Genomic DNA, 14854 nt, shown 5'->3' with positions numbered 1-14854 from the left:
GATACTTCGATACTTGCAGTTATGACAAATATGCTTTGAGTCTTTTTTGTTCATTATGAATTTATTAACAATTAAAGCCTTTCACCAAAGTTGTAGTCCTATTATTTATTTAATTATTGATCGTTATTTATAAAAAAAAAATTCAAGTTTTCAGGAAAATTTATTAAATCATGTTTAGTACAGTTGAAAGTTTTTTAATAATTTTTATTAATTTTTTTGTAATCTTTTAGATCGTTTTCGTGGCGGTGGCTCATCATCTGTGGTTTCTTCTGTATTTTCTTGTCGTGATGTTCCTTGAACAACTTGAGCAAGTTCATAGAGAAGAGCCGTTTTTATTATATTTGGGTCATTTATCATCACTGCTGCAATTCGTTGAAATAATGAAGATGTATTATTGACAGATTTTTTTCCCCATCTAATTCTACAGTTGGTACGGTTGAAATTAAAGTTTGAACCATGTTTGCCTTTGAATACTTATAATTTTCTCCATTGAATCCAACCATACTTGCCATATTCGCTAATCCTTTAGGGATTGCTCTATGGCAATCAGTATTGGCATCACCTACCAATCTTGTTGACAAAGATTGCAATTTTTCAGATCGAGTAAAGGGATTATGTGTTTGTAGCCAAGCTTTAAATGTCTGCCGATCACTAGCATCTCGTTTTTGCCGAGCTGGCGTAACATCTACGTTTACGTACTCGTCTAATTAATTCATAATTTCAATAGCATATGGCATACCTTCAAGAAAACGGGTCATAACAGTAGATGACATTCCACGGCCGTGTGATGAGCCTTGAGCTCCTGTATGTATCGTACGCATCAACATTTGTTCAATAGTCATATCTATCCATATTCCGGCCCAAGCTTTTTCAGTCCTACGTACAGTAAATTGTCCTCCTGTAAACGATCGATATTCTTCTGGATTCATGATGTCTTGTAGCTTACTTATTTCTTGTAAATATATTTGGATCGCTTTGACGTAGTTACTGTGACCAGCTGCGTGATATACTAGTAACATTTATTGTACACAATACAAATGAAGATGCCAATTCCGAAGTCTTTCGGCTTCGATGTACCTTATTGCCAGCATAATGAAGTTAAAATATTGCAGCCACAATTCAGCAGTTGGTCCTCGTTTTTTTAATTCTGCTATAGCGCTACTTAAAAGATTTCTCATAGCAGATGAATCTTCATCAGTATTGATATCATCTAATGTTGGAGGATTTACAGAAAAATCATGGAACATTCTTTGAATTTTTAATTTTCTGTGTTTTATGATTTCAATTATTTCTTCAGTACTAGGTACTAGGAAATAAAAAAAAAAAATTTTCAAAACCTTAAAGAATGATAGAATTTATGATTAAAAAAAAAACGGTTCCTTAATTTTAATATTTAGTTGCAAAAAACGATTGTTAATTAATAAACGCATTTTTTAGCAACAAAGATTTTTTTAAGAAACCATTATTTTTCTAAAAATCATGATTTTTTTTCAATTAACATAATGCAAAAAAAATTCTCGAATTGCTTTTAAACAATGTATTCGTTTATAATGAATTTATTAACAATAGTTGTGAAAAATAAAAAAAAATACTATCAATTAGTTTTCAGCCTAGTAAGGCTAACTTCACCAAAGGAAAAAAAAGCCAGGGTTTTAGTTTGATAATTATAGGGAATTTTATATTAACTTTCAATTCAGAAAAAGTTATCAATTAACAAATTTATAATTAACGTTAAAATTGGGATACAAATTTTTCGACTACGGATTATTGTTTATTGATGTATCCCAACATTACATGAATTTTTTCATTTCTTAATATTCACATTTAATATGTTCAAATAATTTTTTTTGTTTTTATGTCAGAGTGACGAAAGGTGCGCGGAAGCCAGACTACCCGCTTTTGGCTCTATTTTCAGGGCTCTGTAAAAATTATTAATAATCGAGATACAGTTTCGGCAGTCGGGACTTTTTTTACGCAAATTCATTGATCTTTTCAAATCTTTTTCCAAATTTCCAAAATTTTGAAAATTTTCCGAGATATTAAGAAAAAACTAAAGCCCCATTTTTTTTTCACCTAATTGTTTATAACTTTTATAATTTTTATCGGCGCGTTTTCGCACCTTTCCTTAAACTTTCTAGACAAAAATACGAGTCGAATGACATCTTGGTCGTAATTTTTGGACAGGGCTGAAAAATGTTACAAAAAAAGTACATGTGAACTAGACTATATTTGAATATTTCGAGTTTGTCCAAACTATCATCAAAATATCAACTTTCCATGAATTGAGAGTACTGATGTACTTAATTTCAATTAAGGCTATGTTTTGGACTATATTTAGCACAATTTCTTTTTCATCTCGAAAACAGATAGAGATAGGTATAGGACATTATTAACAAAAAAATAGTAAAATACCAGAGCGATTCCAAGAATGTATGAATATACGGGGTGTTCCATTTAAAAAAATAAAGTTGCTAAGACTTTTTGATGGAAGTGGCAACGCCGCAATGCTGAAAATATTTCAGATCGATAGAACAGGTAAGGAACTGTGAAATTTTCAGAAAATTCATGCTTTGCGTTTTCCAGAAACGTCTAACCTACCATCGACCGTGAGTCATTTAGCAAATAAGTTACAAAGAGGATCCTCAAATTTGTATGTCAAGATTAAAATTGGTTAATATATACTTACAGCAAAATGTATTAACGGGGTCTCTCAGTCAAAAAAAATCAAAACTCTGCTCTACTTTGCCAAGCTTTCGCTTCTAATGGGAAGTTTCTTCAGGGCCTATAATTTATTGAGTTGTTAGTTTTTTCGCCATCGAAAAACATTACAAATCATACTTACAGTAAAAATGAGTTAAAAACAATACATTGAATGTATAAACTGACGGAGAAGGTTAAACATGTATAAGATTATTTTGGGTTTGACAAAAATCATGCCTTCACATAAATGTCATTTTTCAATGGGTATAATGATTTCATAATCTTTGACTTTGAAGAAAGAGTTATTGATTGATACAATTTTCATTATTATCATGTTTTTGATGTGTTTCCAGTAAGTTACTGTTTACATTTCTGAGATTATCAATGTCAGTTTTCTTATTCACACAAACAGAAGACTCATTAATTACAACCATTTCAAGAAAATGGCGTTTAGAAATATTTTTTTCTGTATGTGAATCTTTGATATAAGAGTAATTTGGTTTATGTCCTGTTTCTAAAGAATGTTGTGCCAATGCGCATGATTTCTCATCAAGCTTTGTATCACTTTTATGTAAAGTTTTTCTATCAGTAAGAATTCTAGATATTGTTCCAATATAATCCAAGTTACAATTGTTACAAGGAATGTAATAAATCACATTCGACTTTTTGGTAGTATCCGTTTTATCTTCCAATTTAGTATTCAAATTCTTTAAAGATTTAATATTTTTTTGGCATATTTTGATATTTTGTTCATTATGAAAAAGTTTTATGATATTTTAAGATTCATTTCTAAGGTTAGGTATAGATTTATAAGAAAAATTGATAGGTAAACCTATCATTACATACATTTCTGCTGATTACATCGGAATTTGTATTACACTCCAGTATTGAAAATTATTTTATTGAGAAGTTTTCTGGGATAAGAATTTTCGATCAATATGTCTCTAAGAAGTCTGAGATTTTTTTGCTTGAGGGTAGGGTGTACTAATTTTTCTATTCTTTTTTTCAACCAGAGTATTAAATTGTTTTAACTGATTTTTTATGAAAAGAATAGTAATTAATATATCTTCCTATCAAAGTTTTACATACAGAAAAACATATTTCTGTACACCTTTTTCTTGAAATGGTTGAAAGTAGTTTGAAGTTTATATGTTTAATTTATTGTTTTTAACTCATTTTCACTGTGAGAATGATTTGTAATGTGTTTCGGTGGCGAAAAAACTAACAACTCAATAAATTATAGGCCCTGAAGAAGCTTTCCATCAAAAGCAAAAGCTTGGCAATGTAGAGCAGAGTTTTGATTTTTGATTTTTTTTGACTGAGAGACCCCGTTTATAGTTATATATATATATATATATATATATATATATATATATATATATATATATATATATATCTGCGAGCTATGGAAACACTATTTTTTGTTATTCAAGCTTTCGGAAAGTATATTTTTCTCCTTTATCAAGAATATCTACAAAATAAAGATCATGTGAACATTATACAGCAATAGATATGTTACAAAAACTCACCAAAGTTAATATAAAATATAAAAAAGGCGTATATATTCAAAAATAATTTATAGTTATATAATAACCAGTCAACTAAATTTGACCTTTCAATATATATATATATATATATATATATATATATATATATATATATATATATATATATATATATATATATATATATATATAATATATGATTCCTCTTCCATATTCTCTGTTTCACTATCACTGTTTCACTTAAATCACCATTAATATGGAAGTGTCCAATCTCCATATAGTCTTTTTCAACTAAAATAATTTTTTTGATCTTGTTCTGCCAGTCTTCTTCAGTGATATTAGATACTTCTTTGATATCCTATATTAGCTTCTCATCAAATTTTAGAAAATTATTTTTACGCTTAATGTTTTGTTTAAATTTTCCCCAAATCAACTAGATGGGATTGAAATCACAAAAATAGGGGGGAAGTCCCAGTATGGTGTGTCCCCAGTATGGTGTGTCCATACTTTTCAGCAATACTCTCAAGGGCAAACACTTTTCCAAATGTTTTCGTCTGTAAAACTTCAATTAGTTATTTTCTTATTAGTCAGTGGACTATGCTTGAAGACTGACAGTAAACAATTCTAAAGAAATGAATTTCAATCGTTCAAGCCAGTCTCGAATATACCTACACAGTAGGTTAAATGGACTGACGCCTATCAGAAAACAACCACTCCCCTGGCTAATACCACGAAGGGCGTTGGATTATATCCGACAGGCGTCAGTGCAGGAATCTTCACAATTAGTTAGTTGTTGGTATAGTAATATAAATTGTTATTCATCAAAAAACTTTGTATTTCATCTTTACTCGAATTTTTATGATGAGCTGTAGCGAATTATAGGGAGCGTTGTCAAGAACTATTGAACTATCCGCATCCAAACTTGGGATCAATGTGTATGAGTAAAAATGTATCAGAAAAGTTAAACAACTCCATGATGAGTTTGTTATGTATACATGAATTGATGACAATAAAATTTGGCATATGGATATAAAATTGCCGTAGATACAACTCTTTCAAGTAACTTTTTGTTAAATTCGATCTACAAATGCACATTTTCAATTTTTTTCAAAAAAAAAGTTGAATTTGACAAACACTGAACGTCAGTGGGTCGCAGTTGGCCGCATCATTTTAAGTTAAATTCAAAGCACAAACAAGTGCCGAAGTAAAACTTCATTGAAACTTTTCGAAAACAAAAGTTTCTCATATGGTGCGCACTTTAATCGTGACACTGTATATTATAAAAGTAAATCATCTCCCAAGTATCCCACAAAATTTTCGGGTTCATGTCAATTAACAACTGAGCAAGAGCATTCGAAAATGTGAGATCGCCCGCGGTAGTTGTAGATTATGAATCGCTGCTCTCGACAATTCAATTTCCTTCAAAGTAATGTATATATCAATTCTGGGTAACTGGCATTTTTGAGACAAAAGTTCTATGACAAATAAAGAGTCCCTTGGGATTCCAAGATATAATTTCGGATTTTTCTCTATGACGTAAATAGATCTTCGGTCAATATTGTTTTTCGAATTTCAGTTTTGAACAAATACAAATATATATATATATATATATATATATATATATATATATATATATATATATATCTGTCACACATAAAGTCCGCATCAAATGGGATTTTTTTTGTTCATCTCTTCAAGCAACTTTTGATATCGCCATTAGATTGTGCTTTAAAAATGATGCCAAATGGCATGCATATGACCGATCAAGTGATTTTTCTTCCCTGTCCAATTTGACATTTTTTCCAAAAAATGTTCAGAAAAGCAGTTATTGCTCGAAATTTCGAAAATCGGTAAAGAAAAAAGATGATTGTTTTTTCATTTTCCACCCATATACCAATTTTTAGCTCTCTAGTACAAATTTAGTTTTATTACAGTTTTTCGAAAATTTGACATTTGCCGATTTCACAAATTTAGCCAAACCTCAACAAAGTTAGTTCTTTATGCCTAACTCATCTTTCCAACGCATTTTCATTACCAATTGCAATTCTGAATACAACTTATTTCGCAAACATTTAAAACACCAGAAAAAATTATGCCAAAAATTTTAAATGAAAAAAAATATAATATCCCCCTCCTTAAACGATATGTTGATGATATATTCTTAGCACTCCCTTCAGGTCTGATCGAAAACACTCTTGATTTTTTCAACTCTTTCAATCCACATCTTCAATTTACTTGTGAAAAAAATGATTCTTTACCTTTTCTTGACATGAAAGTCATCAGGTTTGAAGGAAACATTCTTTAGACTACGTGGCACAAAAAAACTATATGTAGCAATAGGTTCATTAGTTATTTTTCACAGCATCCTCCAAGGATGAAAACCAACTTAATTTTATCTCTTAAAGAAAGAGTCACCAGATTGTCCCATCCGGATTTTGTTAAAAATGATTTAAAATTTTCAAAAAGTATTCTGATGGAAAATTTATATCCTCCTAAGCTTTTGAATAAATATTTATTCAACTTACCCAAATTCAATCTTAATTCAAGTTATCCAAATTCATCACATAGTATCAGGTATGAAATTTCCGAAACAGATAATCCTTCTTATAATGAGAATATTCCAAATTTAACCCCTTAATTACTTAATATATTTCGTGACAAAAAGTATTATAATTTCTACCAAGATTTATAAAACAATTTCAACCCTATATTCTAAAATCAAAACCCCTCTCAGCAACAAAGAAAAATCTAATGTTCCATGTTCTTCTTGTAATTCAATTTACATTGGTGATACTGGTCGTAATCTATCTGGAAGAATCACTTCACATAAAAGTGACTGCAGACTAAATAAACGTTCCTGTGGACTAGCTGAACATGTTATTTCTTCAGATCATGTTATGGATTATCAAAATACTAAAATTTTAATAGTTGAGAATAATAAATTCAGAAGGCTTTTTCTAGAAATGGTTCACATAAGTAAACATAATAATAATTTAAACAAAAAATCAGAAATACAAAATTTAAGTCAAATTACAATTATATTTCAACTTTTGATAAATAAAATTGAACATATACTTTTCTGTCCTACTTTCGACACAAGCCCTCCTCTATATCAGCACTTGAACGCTACAAGGTCACTTAGCAACAGACAAGATACATTTCGAGTAATTTTTACAAATCACATTATTCCACATAACGAATTGGTCCGTTTTATCTAATCGTGAATAGCTTAAAGTGAACAAGTTGCTCGACAAGAAGATTTAATAAATTATATTATTTTTTAAATCAATATTTGCGTACCATCTTGTTTCAGGAAAACATTTGCATCAATGAACGATTGCGCCCTCAATGCTACACATTTTTTTCAATATCCCGTTGATAAGGTTCACTTTGAAAATTGTCTTAAGTGAGTTTTGTTTCAATCAATCAGAAATAGTTTCAAAATTGAACCCTGGGTATATCAGAATAATTGCAGAACCTCTCTGAAAGAAAGATGAGTAATAACAGTAAACCTCAAATAAAAAATTTTCATACAAGTTTCTAGTATCAGTGGATTGGTTCAAATGGTAATAATAACAATAATTCACTCCTCTCGTTAAAAAGTATATTTTTTTGACAAAATAGTATACAGTAACAAGGAAGACGGCCATATTATAACTGAATATACTGTGAAATGCTTTCGATATCTTTGTATATAGATTACTCAAACATATATGAAATGAGCATCAAGCTAACGACCTCTTTTGAGATTATTTTTTTGAAGACTGAAGGTTGGCTTTTTTTTTATATCTTCATTCTTATACATCATCATTTTCTGTGAAGATAAAATGGATGAAGTGTTAGTAGCTTCGAGGCGACAGATAAGTGCCTGGAAAATTTCGGCTTTTACGTAGGGTATGTAAATAATTTATAGAGTTCTCAAAACAGGATATGATATTTCAATAGTTTAATTTACATCTCACAATATAATGCGGTTTGTAACTACAAGAAATACTATAATGGGTTTAACAATATAGAAAATAAAGTAAATAAATTGTGAATTTAAAAAAACGTGTATGTCTCGGAGCGCCCGACGTAAGTGATAACATGAACTAATCGACCAAAGTTGAACTATTCAATATTGAATCTGAATGAATAAACATTCTCAAGCAAATTGCTGTCACAAAATGTCACAATTCAGTAGTACTCTGAGGACAAACAACATGATGAAATCACGAGGCCGTAGGATGAGTGGTCACTCGAATGAGTGTCGCTCAAATATTTTGACGTTATTTTGTTACTGATAACGGCAGATGTTCATCGGGAGCGTAGGCTGAGCCTAATTTGGACAGAGCGCTACCAAGTTTTTCAATCTGCTGTTCAACCAGGTACACTTAGAAACGTCAAAGGTGGGAACCATTTTCATGTTGTTATCACTCAAATTATATAAATTATATATTATATATATATATATATATATATATATATATATATATATATATATATATATATACATAAATACATTCACTTTTGATATAGAATGGCAAAGCAGAAGGGTAATTACTCATTTATACTTTACAGTCCATTGGTAAATATAATTTTCCTCACATTGTGACCTCGATTCAGTTTATACTCGTAATATAATCCAAACCTACTCTTATGTTCAATATTTATACAATATTCAATAGATAACTATAATTAGCATTGAGGGACAATGAAAGTTACATATATCTGATTTCAAATTATCAGTCATCGAAAAGTCTTTCGTTTTTATAACAAGATGATAGCTATGATTCAATATATGTGAACTGATGTAAAATTGATTTAACTCTCATTTAACGGGCCTTAATATGATGTTCGATGCGTGACAACAGAGTCCTTTTCAACTCTGTGCGAGAGATTAAGTTGAATAGGGGTTATTTGCTATGTCCTTCGCTTATTCCTCGGCAGTCTGGAGAGTGTTGAAATATGGAGAGGAAAAAAACCATGGTAAAACTTGTAGTGAGCCTTGGTAGTATCCTAATGGATTAATTTGGTATTTCCCGCAGAAAACACTCTGCTCTCTGGAGAGTTATAACTACTACCAAGGATCTCATCACAAAAAATAGGTCTCAAGAATGACATATTCTCATACCAGTCAGTTAGAAATTTGGTACTGATGAAAAATAGGACGCCTCAGTCCAGGACAAAAAACTGGTGGATTTACATTTCATAAGGATGATCTTAAACTCTATCAAAATATTTCATGGATGAAAAACACTGGATGGATACTCTTCACAGTTCGATAGTAACAGCTCAAATCCCGTTCATCTGACGGATTTCTCTTTAATTTCACAAAAATGGATCAACTCTCCTTTTCTCTTCATACAAAAAAGTCACCCAAAAACCCTTTTGGAAATACCTTCCCTCTCAATTTTTGTGTCACCCAGAAAAAGATATTTTCCGTCAGTGCATAGAAAATTTGTGATGCACTGTTTGGTGTAGTAATGAATATTACTGAAGTTTTTTCCCAACACCAAACCATTATTTTAACACCTCGACACGTATTTCGATCACCAAGTGATCATCTTCAAGAGGAAGATCAAACTCTTGTTTGATCTCTAACTCTTGTTTGACCATCCTCTTGACAAATGTCAGTGGCCTGTAAGAAAGCCTATTAGACATCATAGTTCATCCCTACTGTAGTCCAACAACTATTTCATGTCAAACTTCGAAGGGTGAATAACACCTCGTGAGTCAAAAAAATTTTAAAGGTATGCCATTCAATCATTCCATAATTCAAGTTTAGAACATTCATCAAAATTTTTACTACATCACTAGATTCAGCAAGTTTTTGTTTATCAGACACCAGGATTCCATTGAATCAATCACTGGAAAAGTTATAAACCAAGAAAATTTGAAAAAATTGTTGAAAAAGCTCAAAAATATTGCATCAATCTGATTCCTTGGAAGTCAGAATTTCGAAAACAATTCTAAAATTGAATTGACTAAATGTATGAGTAATATAATATTCACATATTATGTATTTATATTTTTTGATTACTAACTCATTTTGACGTATTTCTAAATATTCTCATTTCAAAACTACGTGAATTCAGTGATGTGAAATGAATCACTAATAATTGTTTTACATTTTTGATTTCGGACAAATTGAAATTCGCCATAGCACATTTCGAAATATTCAGGTACTCAAGTGATATCAGTTCATCACAAATCGAGTACCCTTCATTGAAATAGAGTAGCTCTACGAGTATATAATGTATCAGGAAATATTCTCAGTTCAGTCTTCTATTTCGAAGCAACTAATATCAGAAATACGTCATACAAAATGAAAATCGTATTTTATCTTCTCCTCTGTGCAGTGATCTATGTCATGGCTGAACCTGGTAAGAAAGTTTATGTATGCTGTATTTGACGAGATTAGCACTAAAATATAATTTGTTTCTAAAAATACTGTCTATCGGTCAAGATGAGATTTGATTTTATTCTCATTCGGGATATCCTTCACAAATGAATTTTATTTCGAAATATAATTTGTTTCTGAAAATACTGTCTGTGAAATGAGATTTGATTTTATTCTCTAACGGTATATCTTTCACTAATGGATTTTATTCTGAAACGTCCCGGATCTGAGGAAAAAACGCGTTTTTTTTTCAAAACGTTCATCAACGTAATCTCCATCAAGAGTCACGCAATAATTTCAGCATCGCTCTCACATTTCGATACCACTTTTGTAGAAAGATTTATCTTTTGCCTCAAAATAGGTCTCAGTTTCAGCAATAACCTCTTTATTCAAGCGAAATTTCTTACCGGTGAATATTTTTCTGAGGTCTGCGAACAGCCAGTAGTCTCTGGGAGCCAAATATGACTAATTTGGTATATACAGGAGCAAATCAAAGCCTATTTCATTCAATCTTGATGAAGCAGCGTTTTCTTCTTCTTCAAATGGAGTCGTTTTTTCGCAGTTTCGTTCTTCAAACGCTCAAATAACGCTATATATAATATTTACTGTTGATGATATTTCCTTTCTCGAAATAGTCGATGAATATTACACCACGCACATCCCAAAATACCAAGGCCTTAACCTTTCCAGCCAATAGATGTGCTTTAGGGCGCTATAGACGAGGTCCACTCAGATGGCGATCGATTTGATTCCGGAGTGACGTGGTGGATCCATGTTTCATTCATCGTCACGTATCAAAAAATTTCGGTTTGTTATGTTTGAACATGGCAAAACATTGCTCAAAATCATCAAAACGTTCTTGTTTTTGGTCAACCCTAAGCTCGCACGGCACCCACTTTGAGGAGAGCTTTCTCATAGTCAAATGCTCATGCAGAAGAAAGCTATCACGTTATACATATTGATACCTTTACATTGCCAGCTAACTCACCGAACTTTACTTTTCGAACATTCAAAACGATTTTGTTTATGTTTTCTGGTGTTACTCCCTCATTTGGGCGTCCACTGCTTTCTGCATCATCGATGTTCCTACGGCCACGTTTGAAGTCAGCAAAAAAAATGTTTAATTTTTGTTTTTGATAGAGCGGTGTCCTTATAAAACTCTTCAAGTCATTGCTTTGCTTGAATGGTATTTTGACCCATCAAGAAGCAGTGTGAAATTTAAACACTATATTCTTTTTGATTCATTGTTTTGGAAATAATAAAAGTAGTGCCACTCTTAGTACAATAACTCACAAATTTATCAGTAGAATATCATGAAATTTCAACAGGTTTCTTTTGGAGGTCGGCACAATAATGAAGAAGCATTGATTGCAATAAGACTAGCGCCATCTATATGTTAAGCCCAAGACTTTTCAGCTCATGTAGTATTTCTCATATATGTCATAAAATAAGTAAAGTTTCGCAAGAAATAGTCATCACTCGCTCGAGCTTTTGGCTTCCGTCAACAAAGTACATTTTAACGAGTAAAGACATTTCCCATATCTTAAATAATATTATTTGAAAATCAAATGTACAAGTCATAAAAAAAAAGTTTCACATGAATGAAAAAAGTGTGAATTTTGGCAAGGAGCCGGTATATTATGTCTATTATGAATATTATATTATGTCTAAAATCTTCAAATGATTGAAAAATAATAAAAATGATAAATGAAAATGAAGAAACATTCCTGATAGTCAATTATATGCTAACAAAAATATTTTCAACGATACGTTAAAAAGTGCCAAAAAAAAGTAACACACGGAGAGAGTATGGTTCGTCTGTAGACATGATATTTATGAGAAATTCAATGAAAACGGAGTAATTACTTTAGCGTCAGGTAATAATACCCAACAACCATAACAATCGATTTGAAGAATGTTGTATATATATATAGATATATATATATATATATATATATATATATATATATGTTGAACTAGAAGCGAAAGCTTGGCAAAGTAAAGCAGAGTTTTTGATTTTTGATTTTTTGACTGAGAGACACCGTTATTCCATTCTACTGTACTATATATATATATATATATATATATATATATATATATATATATATATATATATATTATATTTATTTATTTATTTATTTATATATATATATATATATATATATAGATATATATATATATATATATATATATATATATATATATATATATATATATATATATATATATATATATGTTTATATATGTTTATATATATGTTGACCTGGTTTTTCTGGTTTTTGATCCGTGTTATGTGCGCTACTATCTTCAATCACATCTACATTTCGACAAAATCCCATTTGTCATCATCTGGATATTACTCTGTTAAGTGTTCGGAAGTAGAATGTCCTTACCCACTCACTACCTGTTTCAAATATTGTTGTTGAATTTTCTTCTTCTCAATTAACCTTTTCTTCCTGTAAAGGTTTGAAATGTTAAATCTGAAGTTCTCACGGATAGGAATATGTAGAACGTGGAGTATTTGAATTACACTTTTTGTAAATCGGGTTCCATCTCTTTTTATGAGTCAGTACGACCAGGAAAGAAAAAAGGAGATCCCAAGGTAACTGACCTTCTGGCATTACAATATACACCACAGAAGAAATATTCTACAAATTAGGATTTACAGATGATTGGGAGCTGCTCCCGCAACGTAAAAGTATAAAGATTGAAGCCATCGAATTTCAAGAGTTACGGAACTTGTACACTGAACGACTTAAATAAAAAAAAGAAAATTCCAAGATCTGTTAGGCTTGTTGAATATTATGCCTGAGGATTATCATGATTTTTATAGAAATTTACCTTTTATTAACATTGTTATTATTTAGTTTTGTTCTTGTAACAATAACCTACAACAGTAAACAACAAAATTTATGTTTTCATTCGCTTTTTATTTGTTTCTCTAATATTATGAGAAAGTTTACACAAGTTCGAGAACCTGTCAACTCTCTTTCCGAAAATTTGTCGAATTCGAATACCTGCTATGTATACTATTTAATAAATTATTTCAAAACTCAAATATTTATTTCTCAACATCTGCTGGATACCCTAATAGTTTAAGTCAAAACATCTGTCAAATTAATATTCCCCCTTGCATATTTGGAGTAGCGAGCAAATAGGAACGTTTTTACTTCGCCCTGAAAAAACTCTGTTTGTGAGATAGGAGGTCTGCAAACTAAGCCATCGATATGAAAACCTTTAATGAAGCGAAAAACGGTCAACTCCCGCTAGACTGCTGAAGCGGAGGGAAGAAGGGATAGGTGAAAGCGTTCGAATGACCTTTAGTGATCTCCCGGAGAAATAGTCCAGTCGTCACTCTATCGCGTCCATTTGTGCGCAAGTGTGATTCCATAATTCAAAAATTGACATGCACGTATCGTTGGTTCTTTAACTGTGGCAATTAAATACGATGTGTGAGTGCAGAAGAATAAGCACTTCATCGGTGTCTTTGAATAGAAAATGTGACAACAATTTTATGTTCCTTATAATTTTGATAATAATCGTAATTCTTTTTGTATATTTCGCAAATTATGTTTATATACTTGTAAAACCATTTTCTCGGGGCACATTCATTCGACTATTTGGCAAAATTTCATGATAATTTCAGGTTTCATTGAAATCTTAGCCAATCATTATAAATTCAAAATACGATTTTTAATTTTCAGAAAGAGGGTGCCCTGATCAAGACGCACCAGAGCCAGAATATATAGCAGATAAAGAATTGTGCGGGACATACTATGAGTGTTATGATGGAAAAGCATGGCTGCGCAATTGCAATCCAGGAACTTATTTCAACCGTCTGACGGAAAAATGTGAATTCAATGTCGATTGTGGTAGTAAGTTAACAACCACAACAACGAAAGCAACTCCAACGAAATATTCTGTGTAATGACTTCAAAACTATTTACTTGTTTTGTAATGACTTCAAAATTATGTACTTGTTTTTCTTTTCATTATTTCAAATGTAGAAATATACATTTCTGAGAAGCATTTCTGAATTTGAATTTTCATACTTCAACACCACATAATATAATGTCATCACTACTGATTTGTTCTTTACTTCAAACCAATAAAATTATGGAGAAAGGCTAAGTCATTAAAAAGGATTTTTATAGCCAGGAAACGCTTCTTTTCAACAGCGATAAAACATATAGGCATGAAATTAACATGTAGGTGTAATTATGCTTGAATCATTCGTAATTCTCTGGGAGAACACAAATGAATATGT

General features: G+C 31.0%; 1 long non-coding RNA gene across 1 annotated transcript; it reads left to right on the top strand.

Annotated features, from left to right (window-relative positions):
- Nucleotides 1-10345: 10345 nt before the first annotated feature.
- LOC141483683 (uncharacterized) lies at nucleotides 10346-14616 on the top strand. Its single transcript, XR_012466225.1, has 2 exons — nucleotides 10346-10570; nucleotides 14292-14616. It is a non-coding gene; the product is annotated as an uncharacterized lncRNA (long non-coding RNA).
- Nucleotides 14617-14854: the final 238 nt, after the last annotated feature.

Source organism: Leptinotarsa decemlineata, unplaced genomic scaffold (genome assembly GCF_025532065.1).
Source record: "Leptinotarsa decemlineata unplaced genomic scaffold, Ldec_3_MD MMD2_tig00003798_RagTag_RagTag, whole genome shotgun sequence".
NCBI classification, from domain to species: Eukaryota; Metazoa; Arthropoda; class Insecta; order Coleoptera; family Chrysomelidae; genus Leptinotarsa; species Leptinotarsa decemlineata.
This window is presented reverse-complemented; position numbering and strand designations above follow the sequence as displayed.